Genomic DNA, 15,985 nt, shown 5'->3' with positions numbered 1-15,985 from the left:
CATTAGATTGTATCCTAAAGGCTCCCTCAGCCTCCACCTCTGTACTACCTGGATATTTAACTCATTGGTGACAGATGTCATAGCTAAATCATTTGTTCTCCAATCTTTAATAACTTTTTTTTTTAATATTTGCTTATATTGTAAGATTATCATATTAATTGCACCATTTCCCCATTCCTTTTTCTCCCTCCAAATCCTTCCATGTACCTTCACCTTGTCCTCTTTCAAATTCATGGCTTCTTTTTGATGATTGGTGTGTGTGCATGTGCCTGTGCATGTGTGTGTGTATATTCCTGAATACACCAATGCAACCTGATCACTTTGTATGTTAGTATAGCATATGGTATACAATATATAAATATAATTAGTGTACAGTATACATGTATAATATATCATATATAGTAGATATTTATATATAATATACATTCTCTATATAATACAGAATATATAGGATTTATGTTCATTCCATAAAATGCTGCTTGTAGATTGTCCTCCAAGATCCACGACTTCACTGATTGATGGACAGTAGTTAAAACGCATTCTTTTACATCCCGTTTTGTAATTGGATATTCGGTGTAGAAAGGGAAACTTAGTTTATACTGTTCCATTATCATCAGAAGGAGAGTCTTACAGTCAGTCATGTCTAAGGCAGAAAGAAGTCAGCTAAGTTCAATGTTCTCAACAGGACACTTCAACTGACAAGTGCCTTTCTTGATATCTTATAACCAGATACCACCTACAGCATTGTTGCTGAAAGACCCCCGCGAGGAGAGACCCTCGCTCAAGTCATGGGAATTCTCGGCCACCCAGAAACTCAAGAGACCAAACTTGCTGCAAATCGCAAAAGGCTTTATTTCCGGATATCAACCAGCTGAGGCCGAGATTCACAAGAGGAGAATCGACCCCGAGGCCAGAGGGAGAAGGGTATTTAAAGGAGAAAACCACAAACCATGGAGGGTGAGCAGCAGACAGTAAAATAAATAAAAAATAAAATCAGCAGACAGTATCATAAAAACAGTAGAAGGTCCCCAGCCCATTCGATCATGTGGGAAACACACCCTGCGTACTTATTTTTTTTCAAGAATTTAATCTTGTTTGATCATCTATCATGTGGCCAGCCAGTCCTTGGAACCCAGAGCCCAGAGCCTAAGGACTTGATGACCTGCATTCTTGGTTCCGCCCTTTTGTGGTCGGCTAAGTTCCTGGAACACAGCTGGCCTGGTTTCAGCCTAGGAGTCTCAAAAAAGGTTTATTCTTTTCATTGCAAGACACATCTTCACAGAAGTATAGAATTATAGATACATCTTAATAGTGTCTCTCACTAAGGAAAATAAATATAAGTATTCAAGTATGCACTCACATCAAGCTCTAAGTGTGTGATAAGAATGATAGATTGAATGAGACAATAGTTAAGAATCCTGGTATCTTTTTTTGTTTGTTTGTTTTTGGTTTTTTGTTTTGTTTTGTTTTCTTCAAGACAGGGTTTCTCTGTGTAGTCCTGGCTGCCCTGGAACTCACTCAGTAGATCAGGCTGGCCTCGAACTCAGAAATCCTCCTGCCTCTGCCTCCCAAGTGCTGGGATTAAAGGCATGAGCCACTACCGCCCAGCCGAATCCTGGTATCTTAACTGTTCTTACAGTTCTGTGGGCTCCCAGCTACTGTATTCTCTGGAGAGTTTTCTATCTAAAGAGTGGGGGAAGGGTAGAGTCAGGTATCTCCTGTGTTAGGGGAAGGGCTAGACTGGCATTTACAGGCTTCAAGTTCTATGATTCAAGATTCAGTCCTGTACAGTATGTGATCTCTATCAGTCTTTCTTTGAGGTTTCCATACTTCACCTCCAACTCCGTGCTTTCTTCTTGTTGTCCCACATTGATCTCTATGATTCTGGGCCTCCATCAAATAATATGGCTCCAGATTATCTCTGCCAGTTCACAGGAGACTTTGAGGACTTCTTACCTGGTGTCTTTATTCTCCAAGGTACATAAAACAAAATTCTACGAGTCTTTTTTTTTCTTTTGTCCTAAACACCCTCCCCACCCCCCGACTGTGTCTCAGAGTTTTATCTTGTTAAATGTTTAATTTTCAACTGTCATGTAAATTTACCTATTTACAGGATGTAAAACAACCTCTGATATAGTCAAGAATACTGCCCCGGATAATTAAAAAGAGATTATTGTTGAAAGCTAGAGACCTTCAGTAGAATTTAATCAAGAGTTAAATATGAAGGCAAGAGAAATTTCTGATTACTAAATACTTAATGGGGAGAAGAGGGGGTGGGATCCGATTCCTGATGCTTCTATGAAACACTTAATCTCCTTCCATACTTCATTTATTGCCTAAAGAACATAAAGTTTGAGTAGCCACCTTACTGAGCAAAATGCACAAACACTATTGTAAAGGATCTGGTAATGCAGACCACACATACAAAAAAATTGTATTCCTTACTCCATTGATCCATGTCTTAGCATACTGAACATTATTCTAGTTCTCTCCTTTATTTTGAAACTAGCAGGCTTTTCCTATGTATAAAATTTCTCCTTATGGAATAGCTAAGCTTCCTGTGAACTGCCATTAAGAAAATTTGACAAACATTGAAAATGAAGTGGAGAAAAATAGTGAAGGAAGGAGACAATGCCAATGCCTAGGCTGCAGAGGGTGTTCTTTATTTCTTAAGTGTTCCTGTAAATCACTTGCCAACAGAATAAAGCATCTGGGAGAAAGACCTCTGGGAGAAAAGATTTCACAGGCTGGAGGCCTAATGTTATTGTGCTTTGTGTAAAGATTCAAATTCTGGTTTCTGTCTCCCTTCTATCAGGTTGCAATCCTTATTCAGAGACTCTTCTGTCTCAAGTTTGTGTAAACACCAGCTTCCCAATTGTTCACTGATGTGTCACTAAAGAAAGCTTAACAGCCAACAACCGAGCAGGGGAGAGGGTAGTGTGGGACTTCCTGAGAGCCAGGAAATGGGGTGAGAGAGGGAGGAAGTAGGGGATTAGCCTAGCCACAGGGAGAGAGTCTAGAATAGATCATGAGAAAAAAATGTCTGGAACAAAGAAAGCCATAAAATGCAACTATCTTGGGGATTTTGGCTGGGGAGTCACCAGATTATCGTAGAAAATTAAAATAGAGTAATAACTGCTCTGTTATTGTGCCCTTAAAGCTTGTTAAATAAATAACGTAGCCCAGTCTCAATTATTTTGCTAGCTTCCTGGGTAAGAGGAAAACTGTAACACAGTTACTATTAAAAAGCCACTAATGAAAGGTCCCTCTCAATGGAGTTGACAATACTGTGATGGGGTAAAAGACTATGGCAGAGAGCAAAGCTGTTCACTTAGGGCCAGTGAGAAAGCACAGAGAGAAAGGAAGACTCCAGCAACAAGATTACATCCTTTAGAGCCATATCACCCAGGGATGTTCTTCCTTCATCCAGGCTCCATCTCCTAATGGGTCATCCAGTATGTATTCATTGGAGGATTAACCTAGAGACAAAATCATCTCATGAAATCTTCTCAATATCCCATCTCAGTATTGTCAGCCCTTATTGAATGGGACCTTTGGTTAGTGGATAGCATTAAAAATACTAAGTGTGCTAGAGTTTTCCTCTTATACAGGTAGCTAGCAAAAGCAAAACCAAAAAAAAACCAAAACAAAACCCCAGGGACAAAGTCTTTAACTAGTTGAATGCTTCCTAGCCTAGCCATGCTCTGTGTTTGTTTGTTTGTTTGTTTGTTTGTTTGGAGATTTCAGAAATGCTAAAACATTTAGGCAAGCATTCCTTCTTGGTGACTAGAATAAGACACCAAGTGTAGTTAGTGTGTGATATCTAGTGTATTATGAGTTCTCCATTCATCTGACAAATCTGAGAGTTGACCTTCTTTCCCCCATGATTGACAGCTAAGAACACAGTCATTTTCTTTGTCACCTAACATGAACCAGTTGGCTCTCTTTTAATGTCAAGGAAGCACACAATGTCTGGAAGATCACTTATATCTGCTTGTTCAGGAATCAACTGTGACTTAGATCTACCAAATCAAAGAAGATATGCTGATTCATCTCAAATATAATGGAGTATAAAACTGACTGAAAGTAAATACTCCTTTTTTGGGGATGTATGACGGTTGCCTTGGCAATGATGTGGGGGTTGCTTAGATGTGATTTCACTGGGTTCAGAGCCTTTTACCAACACTGACTGTAATCTACAGCCAGAGAACTGTTATTAATTTTCTAAATATAGTTATCTCACTGTAGATCAACTAACATACTCCAACACTTGACCACATTGGTCCATTCCTAACATGCACATATTTTAATTCAATAGCGTATCTCCCTTCCTCTGTCTTGATTGAATATCTCACATTATTTATTTAGGAGCAATTTCTCGACCAAAACTAAACTGCTTTGTAGCTACTTCTTTCATGACTCCCCTTTTCTTCTTAATAAAGTGCTTTTGTTTGTATTTGTATTTGTTTGTTTGTTCATTTTATTTTTTTAAAATACAGTTCCTTCAGAGTAAAGAAGAAAAGTTTGAAATTATGAATAAATTTTCCAGAAATCTAAGACTGTAAACAAACAAGTAAATAAGTTGTATATATTTTTTGCTATTTTTACAATACTATTAAAAAATGACACATCTGTATAGGATTGTGAGAATCACAAGATATGCATGTATTTGCCTTTGCTCATACTTCCATTCTATCATTCTATCTATCTATCTATCTATCTATCTATCTATCTATCTGTTGGTCTTTAGCTGGACTCATTTTGTAGACCAACTAGGACTTGAACTCACAGAGATCTGCTTGCCTCTGCCCACTGAGTGATGAGTGATGAAGTTAAGTATGTTCCACCACGCCAGCTGTTTAAAAAGATTTATTTATTTTTAATGTATATGGATGCTCTACCTGTATGTATAACTGCATGCCAGAAGAAGACATCAGATCTCACTATAGGTGATTGTGAGCCACCATGTGATTGCTGAGAATTGAACTCACGCCCTCTGGAAGAGCAGACAGTACTCCTACCTACTGAGCCAATCTCTCCAGCCCTCCACTCATCCATTTTAATCACCACTTTAGTAGCTGTTTTTCTATTAATAGATATTTGTCTTCCAGTTGTGGTTAGTATTTAGAACATAAAGGTAGAGCCTGTTAGCTTTACATTCACATGTGCAGTTGCATTATAGGTTACATAATGTTAATAAAATAATTATGATCGGTAAAATGGGTCAGTAACTATTCTTGAAAGTATAAAATCATTTATAGCCATTGTAAATGAGTCAATTAGAGAACAGTTATATCTAACATAGATCCTAGTTATAATGACAATATTAAAAATTTCTCATAGTAAAATCCATCGTAGAGTTTGATTATTGAAGAAATAATATGGAATCAAGGCCATTTGCTGAAATATATTATTTCTATTGGGCAAACCCTGCCATGTCTGGGATGTTATGCAGTATGTTTTGACATGTTGAGGAAAAGTTGGTGACAGTATTGTCTTGAACATGGATCAAGGTCAGAACTGGGAGTGTTCTGCTTACTGCCGAGAGCCAAACTCACATATAACTTGATTATAAACTGAATAGTTTCCACCCCCACTGTGCTTCATATGCTCAACTCATAATCTCCAAAGTACTGCACTTGGAGGTGGACTGTTGGGAAACAAGCAGATTCAGATGAAGCTATGGGGATCATCTCTCAGCAGGATTAGCCCCCTTATATTGGATACCAGAGTATTTGGTATCCCTCTTGTTACCCTGCAAGCACACAGTAACAATGGGACTTGAAAAGACCCTTATCAGAAGTCAGACGTGCTGTATCCCTAATCTCTGACCTTCAACATCTATCTAGATTATGAAGACATCATATTTTCAGCGATTTGAACAACCAGTGTGTGGCATTTTGTTGTATCAACCCGCCTTGACTGATAACTTAGATACATCGGCATGCCTGGCACCAGAGAGCATAATCAATGCACTGGATGGCAGCAAAGAAACAATTTGTTCATTTGATTTCTTTTTTCCACTTCTGAGTAAGGGTTTAAAGACCTGAAAAATCTTATTTTTTCTACCGGACAAACTCTGTAATGTCTGCTGGGTTATATTCTCTCTCTCCCTCTCCCTCTCTCCCTCTCCCCCTCCCTCTCTCCCTCTCCCTCTCTCCCCTCCCCTCCCCCTCCCTCTCCCTCTCTCCCTCTTCCCCTCCCTCTCTCCCTCTCCCTCTCTCCCTCTCCCCCTCCCCCTCCCTCTCTCCCTCTCTCTCCCTCTGCCCCTCTCCCCCTCTCTCTCTCATGCATGCACACACATACACACAGACACACACACACAGTCTAAAGAGAGACAGGGAGGCAAAGGTAGATAGAGAAAAAGAGAGAGATGACACTTTGATTATTAAGAATATATTCTAGATTGTGACATTTTTGGACCCAGAGTCATTACTGACTTTCAGTAGTTTTAAAGATACAGTGCTCATTTTGATGGTTTTGATGATTTCATTTCAACACGTTGTTTTATATCCACCACTCATCAGTGTCTTACACGTCTGCAGTAACACACATCTATCAGCTGACGTCGTTATTAGGATGAGTTTTCAGCATCCAATATACATATAGATATAGAGAAGTTTAATGTCTCCAAAATATCCACATAGTCTCCTGGTTTCTCACCTTTGTCATCATTTGGGCTGGAAATACATGATATGAATGAGAGGCTGTGAACAAAACCAGCACTGTGTTTCTTCTGTCTTCTGATGCCCATAAAGGAAACTTCTACGTGCCATGCCTACAGTAGAAAAATAAAGCCTAGCCTAAACAGAGACTCTGCACAGTAAGGAGACCGTGATTGTGTGACGCTTTTTGTCTTTGTGGTCAGATCAAAGCAAGGAACAGTGTTTGTCTTGTTTGTTGCAACATCTCCGATCAAGATTCATCCTCAGACTGGAGTTCCTGTCTCTCCATGTCTCTGCCCCTTGGAAAATGGCGTGTTCTGCAAAGTCCACAATTAATCTCCATCTTACATGACTTACAAATGTCATCATAGCCAAAGGCACCGTGCCCCTGGATTTCCTCTCCTGCCCCTTTACCTCTTACAGCGTATCACGTTTCTGTTATTTATCAAGAACCTGCATTACAGCTGGATGGCAACACCTCATGTTGTCTAGAATGGTCTCAAACTACCTGTGTATCTACATCTGACCAGAAACTTCAGATTTTTTTGTCTCCAGTAATATAATTACGGGAGTCATCACAGTGATCAGTGTATGTGATGCTGGGAATCAGTCCTAGGTCCTTGTTCATGCCAGGCAAGCACTCATCAATGAGCTGGACCCCCAGCTTCAATCTGACCTATCATACTCATTGTACTGATGGTTTTTATTAGAGCATAAGTCCCAGGGCTAACTTCTCGGAGAGGCTTTCTGGTTGGTCCTGCATCAGCACATAAGTCTTAAGGCTGACATCAGAGAGAGTTGGCTGGCTGGTCTTGCATCAGCAGGCATTGGAAAAAGAGGAACTTCTGTTTGTTCCCAGGACTGTTAGCTTTGCACTAGCCCTGAGCAACTGCTTACCTTTATGATTGAACTTTGGTCTTATTGTTATGAAGTAGATGTCATGACCAAAGGACATAAGTTTATGTCTCGGATTTCCAACCTAATGGCTTCAAATAGCACATATTGTAAAAGCCAATATTCATTTGGATTAAGGAGTGCCAAATACAGGTACTTGACCAAAATGTGTATTAAAGAATCTGAGGGAAAGACTGGACAGAAGAATTTAGATACTTTGTCCTGAACTAAGATTGAACTTTCTCTTTATCTCCTCATGGTGATAAAATTGAGTTGGTTTCTTCTCAAAATGATGTACAATGTACATGGAGATGTTTGTGTTGGAACCTAACTTTGTTTCTGGATATCTGTGTGTCGGAGATGTCCTATAGTATAATAATGTGTCCTTTACCCTAAGTAGTTCCTGGGCCAACTGTCTTTTACTTAGTGTTAAGTATATAAGTAATGGACATTTGTTTAAAACTCTTCTAAAGAACCAAGCATTCTTAATTTGCTCCTTCTTGCTTTTTTCTATCTTGTAGATGATTCATCAAATGTGTAAGAAAATGAGGTTTCTTTCACTGTGTCACTCAACACAGAACCTTGCAATGTCTAGCATCCCAAGTTTAGGGGTGGAAAGAAATATGGGGAAAATAAAAGCAAGGGAGAAATATTTAAATACAAGGCCCTGTACTTATGGGAAGTTTTATATTTCTCAACAATCGCCTTTTTTCCTAATAATTTTGTCATGTTACTGTTATGCACTCTTGAGTAACTTCATTTTATAGATGAGATAAGGAAAGCCTGAACCGAGTAAGCACTGGGCTCAGGTTTTCAATAGCTGGAAAATATGGCGGTTGTACGTACTTCCTTACAAGATGGCAAACAACTGGATCATCATCTTATTCCACCTCTAAGGAAGGAAACAACGGGATAGAGAATCAATAAGCACTATGAGGGAAACTGAAGGAAGAAAAGTTGAAGGAAGAAAGGAGAAGATAGCATGGAGGAAAGAAGGGAAGCAGGGAGAGAAGGAGGGAGGGAGAGAGAGAAGGAGGGAGAGAAGGAGGGAGGGAGGGAGGGAGGGAGGGAAGGAGGGAGGGAGGGAGGGAGGAAGAAAAGAGGGAGGGAGGGAAGAGCCTGAGAGGGTGAAGTGAAAAGACAAAGAGAAGTGTGAAGAAAGCTAGGAGAGAACTGAGGCATTTGGTTCTGAAACTCCTATGCATCGCTGCCTGTTTTTTCTACCGACTTATGTCCCTGTGCTGTGCATCACCGTCACGTGTCAGTGCTACGCATCGTCATCATCATACTCTGCACAAACCTTTTACAGACGAATTAAAAGGGTTTGAGAACAAACCTCACGGAAAAGGGCACAGGCTTTGAATCGCCTTCCCCGCTTTATCTAGTTTTCCGACTTTTTGCAATGTGACCACTAAAAGAACATGGCGGCTCTTTAGTGCTACAATTAAGATTGGAGCTTGAGATCAGTTAGCGAAACAAAGCTTGTGGCAATATTGAAAGAGAGGAAAATATCAGCCAAGAAATAAAAATAAACATAAATTCTGACTTTGGTTCTCGGACAGTTCACGTCTATGACTGTTATGGCAAGTTTCTAGGTGAAGCGTAAGCAGAAAAATCTAAGTGATCAATTCTTTTCCAGGCTCTAAAATACCTATTTTACCATAAGTCCTGTCATACAGATTTATTGTTTTAATTTTCAACACAAATTTGAGACTTTTCAGGAATGGCTCTTCAGCAAGATCTGCCTTTGGGATTTGTTTTCCAGCAAACCTCATTATGGCTGCAGGATATGTATTTTATTAGAAATAAAAAGGGAGCAGAGTCCATGTTTTTCAGCATAGAACACAGTTTCAAATGTCACCTCAGCTCTAACATTCTAGGGTCAGTGCCTCGGTCTACTGCCTGAGGGAATCTGCAGAGCTTAAGACCTTTCCTTTTTAGAAACCACACAATCTCACAAGGTCTGGATATGTTTTTAAATAGCTCTCTGGAAATCGTGTTCCCCTCTTAACAAATAAGAGATGTTATGGTTTGATCATAAATGTCCCCCCAAGCTCCCATGTCCCCAACTAGTGCTGCTCATAAGCGGAAACATTCAGATCTGTGTTCCAGGGGAGGTCAGTCCCTGGGGATTATGTCCCTGGAGGTACAACAGGCACTGGTGCTTTCTCTCTAAACTCTTCTCCTCCACCACACATTTCTACCACACGATCTACCCTCTGTCAGGACTAAAAGCCACAAAAACATGATGATGGATTGAAACAGTGAGTCAAAATACATCTCTCCTTGTGTTAAGATGTTTATTTGATCTCACAGCAACAGAATACCAATGAACGTAGACAGTAAGAAATTTTTAATACTCATTCTTACAACCATGAGTGTGCTCAAGTCACTATATAAATTTTTAGCAGAGAAAAGAAAAATAAGCAGATGGATAGTGTAACAGGAAAAAAAAAGAGAGACCCTGTCAGTATTTACAAGTTCATGTCCCTATTTTTCTAAATCTTTACTTGGGTAGATTCCAGAAAATAGCTTTGATGGTCATATTATTGATTTTATTGGCTCTAGGATTACCTAGAAGATATGCCCTCTGAGCATGTTTGTAAGGGAGCTTTTTTATTGGATTAATTGGAAAAGGGAGGCCACTTTAATATGGATAGCACAGCACCATCTGATGGGCAGAAGTTAAGGTCTTGTTAAAAAGGAGATAGTTTTGGGGGGAGCTAAGTCTAGCCGATATATGCTCTTTAGCTGGTGGTTCACTATTTGGGATTTCCCCCAAAGGTCCAGGTTAGTTGACTGTTAGATTTCTCGTGGAGATCTTATCCCTTCTGGGTTCCTCAACCCTTCCCCCAACTCTTCCTGGAGCTCCTTCTAATGTTTGGCTGCAGGTGTCTGCGCAACTGGAGTGGAAACTTATCCAGACTCTGAGGGAGATGTATGGAGAAGAAAGGAGAAAGTGGGAGAGAGGAACTTCAAAAATCCCAAATGTGCTTCGAACACCATTTCCTCTGTGGCAATGAAAGTTTTGTGTGTGGCTGTTACCTGACATTTCTGTATTTATCAGGTACCTTAATACATAGCTGACGAAAGGCAGGATCTCCTCGGTGATTCCTTAGAATTCATGGGATGTAAGATTTCATAGGGAGGAAAAGTAGCCTAAATATCTTATTTGTGCTGCAGGAAAATAAAATCCAAATCATTTATACATGCAGCACAGAGGAGGATTCATCCATAGCCTTTCAACATCTTTTATCGCTCTCTTTTAAAAAACAATATTAATTTTTTAGTGTTCTTTTTTAAAATTCCCCCCTCCCCCTTTAATCCAAAAGATCAGATTCAGGAGAGCCCCGTGTGCACAAAACAAATAACACGCCATAAGACTGCATCAAGCTCATTGAATGAACATGCCATCTTATGCCAAGGGTTTCATTTCAAAAGTATTTCATCAACAAAAGAATATCGATATTTTTACTTAACACATTTCCTTACTGGGCTGAGGAAGAGCACTCTGGAAGAACACACTTTGGATAGGAAAGAAATGATTTTTTAAAAGGAAGCAGAGTGTGCTGAATTGGCAACAGCTCAGTGGCTGACGTGAACTGCCAGCTGCCAGTCACCCAGCCACTTCCTCTGCAGTGCAGAAGTACTTTATTGTGACGCGCACAGCCAAATGTGTTCAGTGCTGCCCCTGTGCCCACACTGTGAGGCTAGACTTTCAGAATCCTTGCGCAGACTCATGGTGCCTATTTCCTCCTCCCCATGTTTTCTGCTCCGGGGTTTAAGATTCCAGATGGTAGCTTAGATCTTTACGACGTTTTAATTGATTGTGTGGGAAAAGCCAATTTCATCCTTTTGCCTGTAGCTATGTCTTGTTCTCAAAACTGCTGATTGTGTTTCTGCTGTACATTTATGGTCGTTATATTTTAAGTTAATTTATAGTGCGGGAGTTGTTACCTGGGTTCTTCTCTGTTCTGTAGGTGATGTACGCTAGTGTTCGTTACTCTGTTTTAATCACTATCACTTGAAATCACTATAATTTCAAATTAGAAATTATGATGTTTTCTGCTTTTTTCTTTTTCTTTTTTCTTAAAATTTATTTATTTATTTATTTATTTATTTATTTATTTATTTATTTAATGTATGTGAGTACACTGTCACTCTTTTCAAACACACCAGAAGAGGGCATCAGATCCTATTACAAATGGTTGTGAGCCACCATGTGGTTGCTGGGAATTGAACTCAGGACCTCTGGAAGAGCAGTCAGTGCTCTTAACCACTTAGCCATCTCTCCAGCCCTCTGCTTTTTTCTTTGTTGTTCATAATTGCCTTAATTATTTAGTTTATTCTTCTTTGTTCTCTCTCTTTTTCTCTTTCTATTCCTCCCTCCTTCCCTTCTGCCCTCTCACTCCTCTCCGTCTTCTTCTCCTTCTCCCCCTCTCTCTTCCCTTCCCTTCTTTTACTGTCTCATTCTCTTTCTGTGTACTTGTGTGTTTGTTTTCTTTATGCATCATAAAATAACATAGGAATTGTATTGAATAACATAGGAATAACATAGGAATTGTATTGAACCTCCATTTTACTTTCCATATGATAATTGTTTTAACAATTGTAATTCTTCTAGTCTGTATACAATATCCTCCTATCTATTCAAATCTTTTTCAGTTTATCTTACTAGCCTTTTATGACTTCAGTATTTAGGTACCTTTCTTTCCTAGAGTCAGTCTATACACATAGAAATGACATTTGAAGTATATAATTCCTAAATGATTGATAGCAAAAATATGTAAGAAATTCAACATAAAATTAAGCAATACTTTAATTAACCACAGAGATTCATAATTGTGCAAAATGCAGAGAATAAATGGCCATGGGGTGCCTAACCCCAAGAGATACATCTCCAACGTCTATCCTGAAGTCTTGGGACACAGAGTAAGGGGCATTTGTAATAGCCAGATAACAAGATGATCCGCTGTGAGACAGCGTCTTTGTACTCATGATACCTCAACAATCTGAACGATCTCCACCTTGACTCCGGTATACATCTCACTGCGATTGGGGGAATTTTTGTAAGGTCCCACACCTACATGAAGAACTATAGTTAACTAATAGATGGGCTTAGATGTCACACTAAACCCAATAGGTGTAATTAATAACTGCTCATTAAAAGGGTTAAATATTCCCCAAATCCCTAAAATTAGAGTTATCTTTTGCCAAAGAATTCCACTGCTGAGAATTCCCAAAACATTCTACACTTATGCCCCAAGCACTGAATGTTTTGACATGCATGTAAAACTGACCCATAGAAATGCACAGCAAAATGGCAGTTAACAGAAACAAGAGGTAAAACACGAGCAATAACCCAGACCTCAGAATGATTGATTTTTTTTTCCTCTGAGATCTGTTAGCAAGCAAGGTGAAAATATTAGCTGTAAAGGTTTCATCTGTTGCTATGTCTTGTAATGTTAAATACTGGTCCTGGCTGCCTCAGGACAAGGATATCCTCAAGTACACCAAGTGATGCTATGTATCCTTGCCCCCAACTTATCTCTGATTGGTCAATAAAGATGCCCACAACCTGTAGCTGGGCAGAAAAGAGGTAGGCAGGCTTCTGTTGCAAGGCTTGGGGCCTGAACAGAGATGAGGGGAGGAAGGTGAAGAGAGAGGAGAAGACACCGTGGAGTAGGCAAATCATGAAACCCTTGCCATGAGGGCTGGCCAATTGGAGTAAGAGCAGCCCAGGCCAAACATGGCAAATTATAACTCAGGCTTATTGAAAGGGAAGTAGACAAAATAGCCATAGAGGGTTGATATCTGCCCAGCTCTAATGCTTATTATAAATGAAAAGCTTTTATGTATTTTATCTGGGAACTAAATGCTCCAAGGTGAAGTAGAAACCCAAATTAATGTTAAATATTTACAACACTTACTAATGAGTATGAAATACGTTAGCATCACGCAAAGAAGAAATCTCAAACACTCTCATCACAAATACTGAGTTACGAAATGAGGCCTAGGTTTCCAAGCTTGATTGCATCGATTCATATGACATTCAAATATCAGAACATTATATTAGACGTCATCTAAAAAGGTGTGACTGTGATTTTTTTCCATATATAGTTTTGGAACGATAGAGCTTTAAAATTGAAAGAAACTAAGTAGCATGAATATCAAACTATCAAGTGTCCTTTAGAACCATGAAGCTTTAGGAGCATGGCCTAGATTTTGCTGTCAGACTTGCAACTGTAAATTCTGTAAGTACAACCAAATGAACAAAACCGTCTGCCTCAGTGTGCCATCTGTGGAACACATAATCTCAGCTTGTGCTTTGGAAAATGGATCATGGGACTAGATCAATGATAAAGACATAGTGTGCTCTACATAGCAAGGTACTAATGTCATTAGCTAAGAGTCAACGTCTTTCTGTCCCTGGGAAATGACATCTATCATCAATTATATGTTTGTTTATGTCCTATGCTAATAACAGAAGTTATCATATCCTCTGATGTCATTTATGAAATGCATACATGTGTGTGCATATATGCACACATTGACACACCTTGAAGTTAATGAGGGACAGGTAAGCCAAGCCTAAACATGTGTTGCTATCTTTAAGAAAAAAAATGTTAAAAAGGTTTCCTTCAAAAGGAAAAGCGTATTACAAGACAAAAGCATCACAAGTCTAAACATACGTGTGCTTTATAATGTGTAGTTCTGCATGATCACTTAAATATTTGATGGCATTAATTCTCATGTGTGATAAAGGTACAAGGGCAGCTGTGTCTACTACATATCTCATTGCCTGTTATAACCTTCCTGTTTCACAGAGTACTTATATCCAGGCATACTCCTAAAATCATTCAAACAGACTTTTCTTTCCTAAATAAGACAATCATTAAAAAAAAATAGAATACAAGTATGAGAAGACAGAAGGAAGAAATATGGAAGCTGGTGGGAACCGACACTTGACAAAGTGATTGAATCTATTGATAAGCTAGAAATAGCTTCCTCTGTCCCAGAGGCTCTGAATGAATACGGAATGACAAAGCTTAAGCATCCCTTTGAAAGAGCACTGGGGAAAATAAGACTAGTCACCAATTAAACAGCAGAGACGAATTGTTCAGCAAGCAAATGAAATTGTGCTCACAATAAAAGATTCTCAAAGAATCTCGTGAACTGAAAATCATCTGTCTTAACAAACACGGTAGCTTTTACTACTTCTGAAAATTTTAATCATAGAGATATTTAAATACTCAGTGGATTTGAAATTTCCCTTCCCTTTTTGTGTGACCTTTTAAAAGACATTTCCAACAGTGTCACATAGAAAAACTTTGCTGTGAAGAGACAGAAGGCATTGAGATTGTGCGTATCTAGAGGTAGATATGAGATACTGGCATATGGCAGTGAACAAGTGTGGCGGGCGGGTGTTCACAGTCTTCTCAATGTGTCCATATCAGCTGACCTTTGTTGCAGTTCTGTTTCCTTGATGGTTTCAGCGATCTTCAGAAACTGCTGTTTTTACACCACCCTGTGTTTAACCGTCAGAGGAAGACATCATGACGCCCAGAACACTTTGAGAAATTCTACACAATGAATAATAGACAATACATTGGGCAAAAAATAAAACCTGTTTTAGTAAAAGCTCCAAAGCATACTTGCCTTAAATGGATTGCGAAGAAATAAAATAAGTCAACATACACAAAAGAGAAATTATGCTCTAAAGTTCTTTCCTCCTGTCAATTTTTTCGTCTTCAATTGTTTAAAAGTTCAAAAAAAATGGTAAATTTTTAAAAAATTCTTGATGTTGTAATAGAAGGATGCTATAGTGTGTTATATTATTCTAATTGAATTGAAAAATGAGTTTTTCCATAGGTGTGGTGATTTGAATGAGAGGGGTTCCCCCAGGTATTTGAACACTTGGTCCCAGATGGAGCTGCTTGTTGTGGTGGAGGAATCATTAGGAGGTGGAGTCATGCTGGAGGGGGTAAGTCACTGGGGCTTCGAGGGGTTATGACCTCAATCCACTTCCAGGTCAGGTCATGACCTAGATTCAGGATGTGATTCCTCAGCTTACTGTTCTAGCTTCTATCCACTTTTTACCTTATGAGCGCTCCCTCTGGAACCATAAACACAAAATAAAGTCTTTGTTCCACAAGTCACTTTTGGTCATCACACTAAGGAATAACTAGTATCCAGGCTGTGGTATGAATAGTTTAAGCTTATCTCTGACTAGTTATAAATGAATGACACTTAGTCTGTGGTTATTTTATTTGGCTTTGACAACTGTTGGGAGTCAACCCTAATCCATTCTTTCAGTTGTAGCCCTAGCTACATCCCCAGTGGAGTACCCTAGATAATTTTTGGTTCTCTTGGCCATGTGCTCATGGCTCCTCTCTCCTCATGGTGGCTTCTTCTCTCTAACCCCC

Source organism: Grammomys surdaster, unplaced genomic scaffold (assembly GCF_004785775.1).
Source record: "Grammomys surdaster isolate TR1022 unplaced genomic scaffold, NIH_TR_1.0 367, whole genome shotgun sequence".
Taxonomy (NCBI): domain Eukaryota; kingdom Metazoa; phylum Chordata; class Mammalia; order Rodentia; family Muridae; genus Grammomys; species Grammomys surdaster.
Note: the sequence above shows the minus strand (reverse complement) of the source record.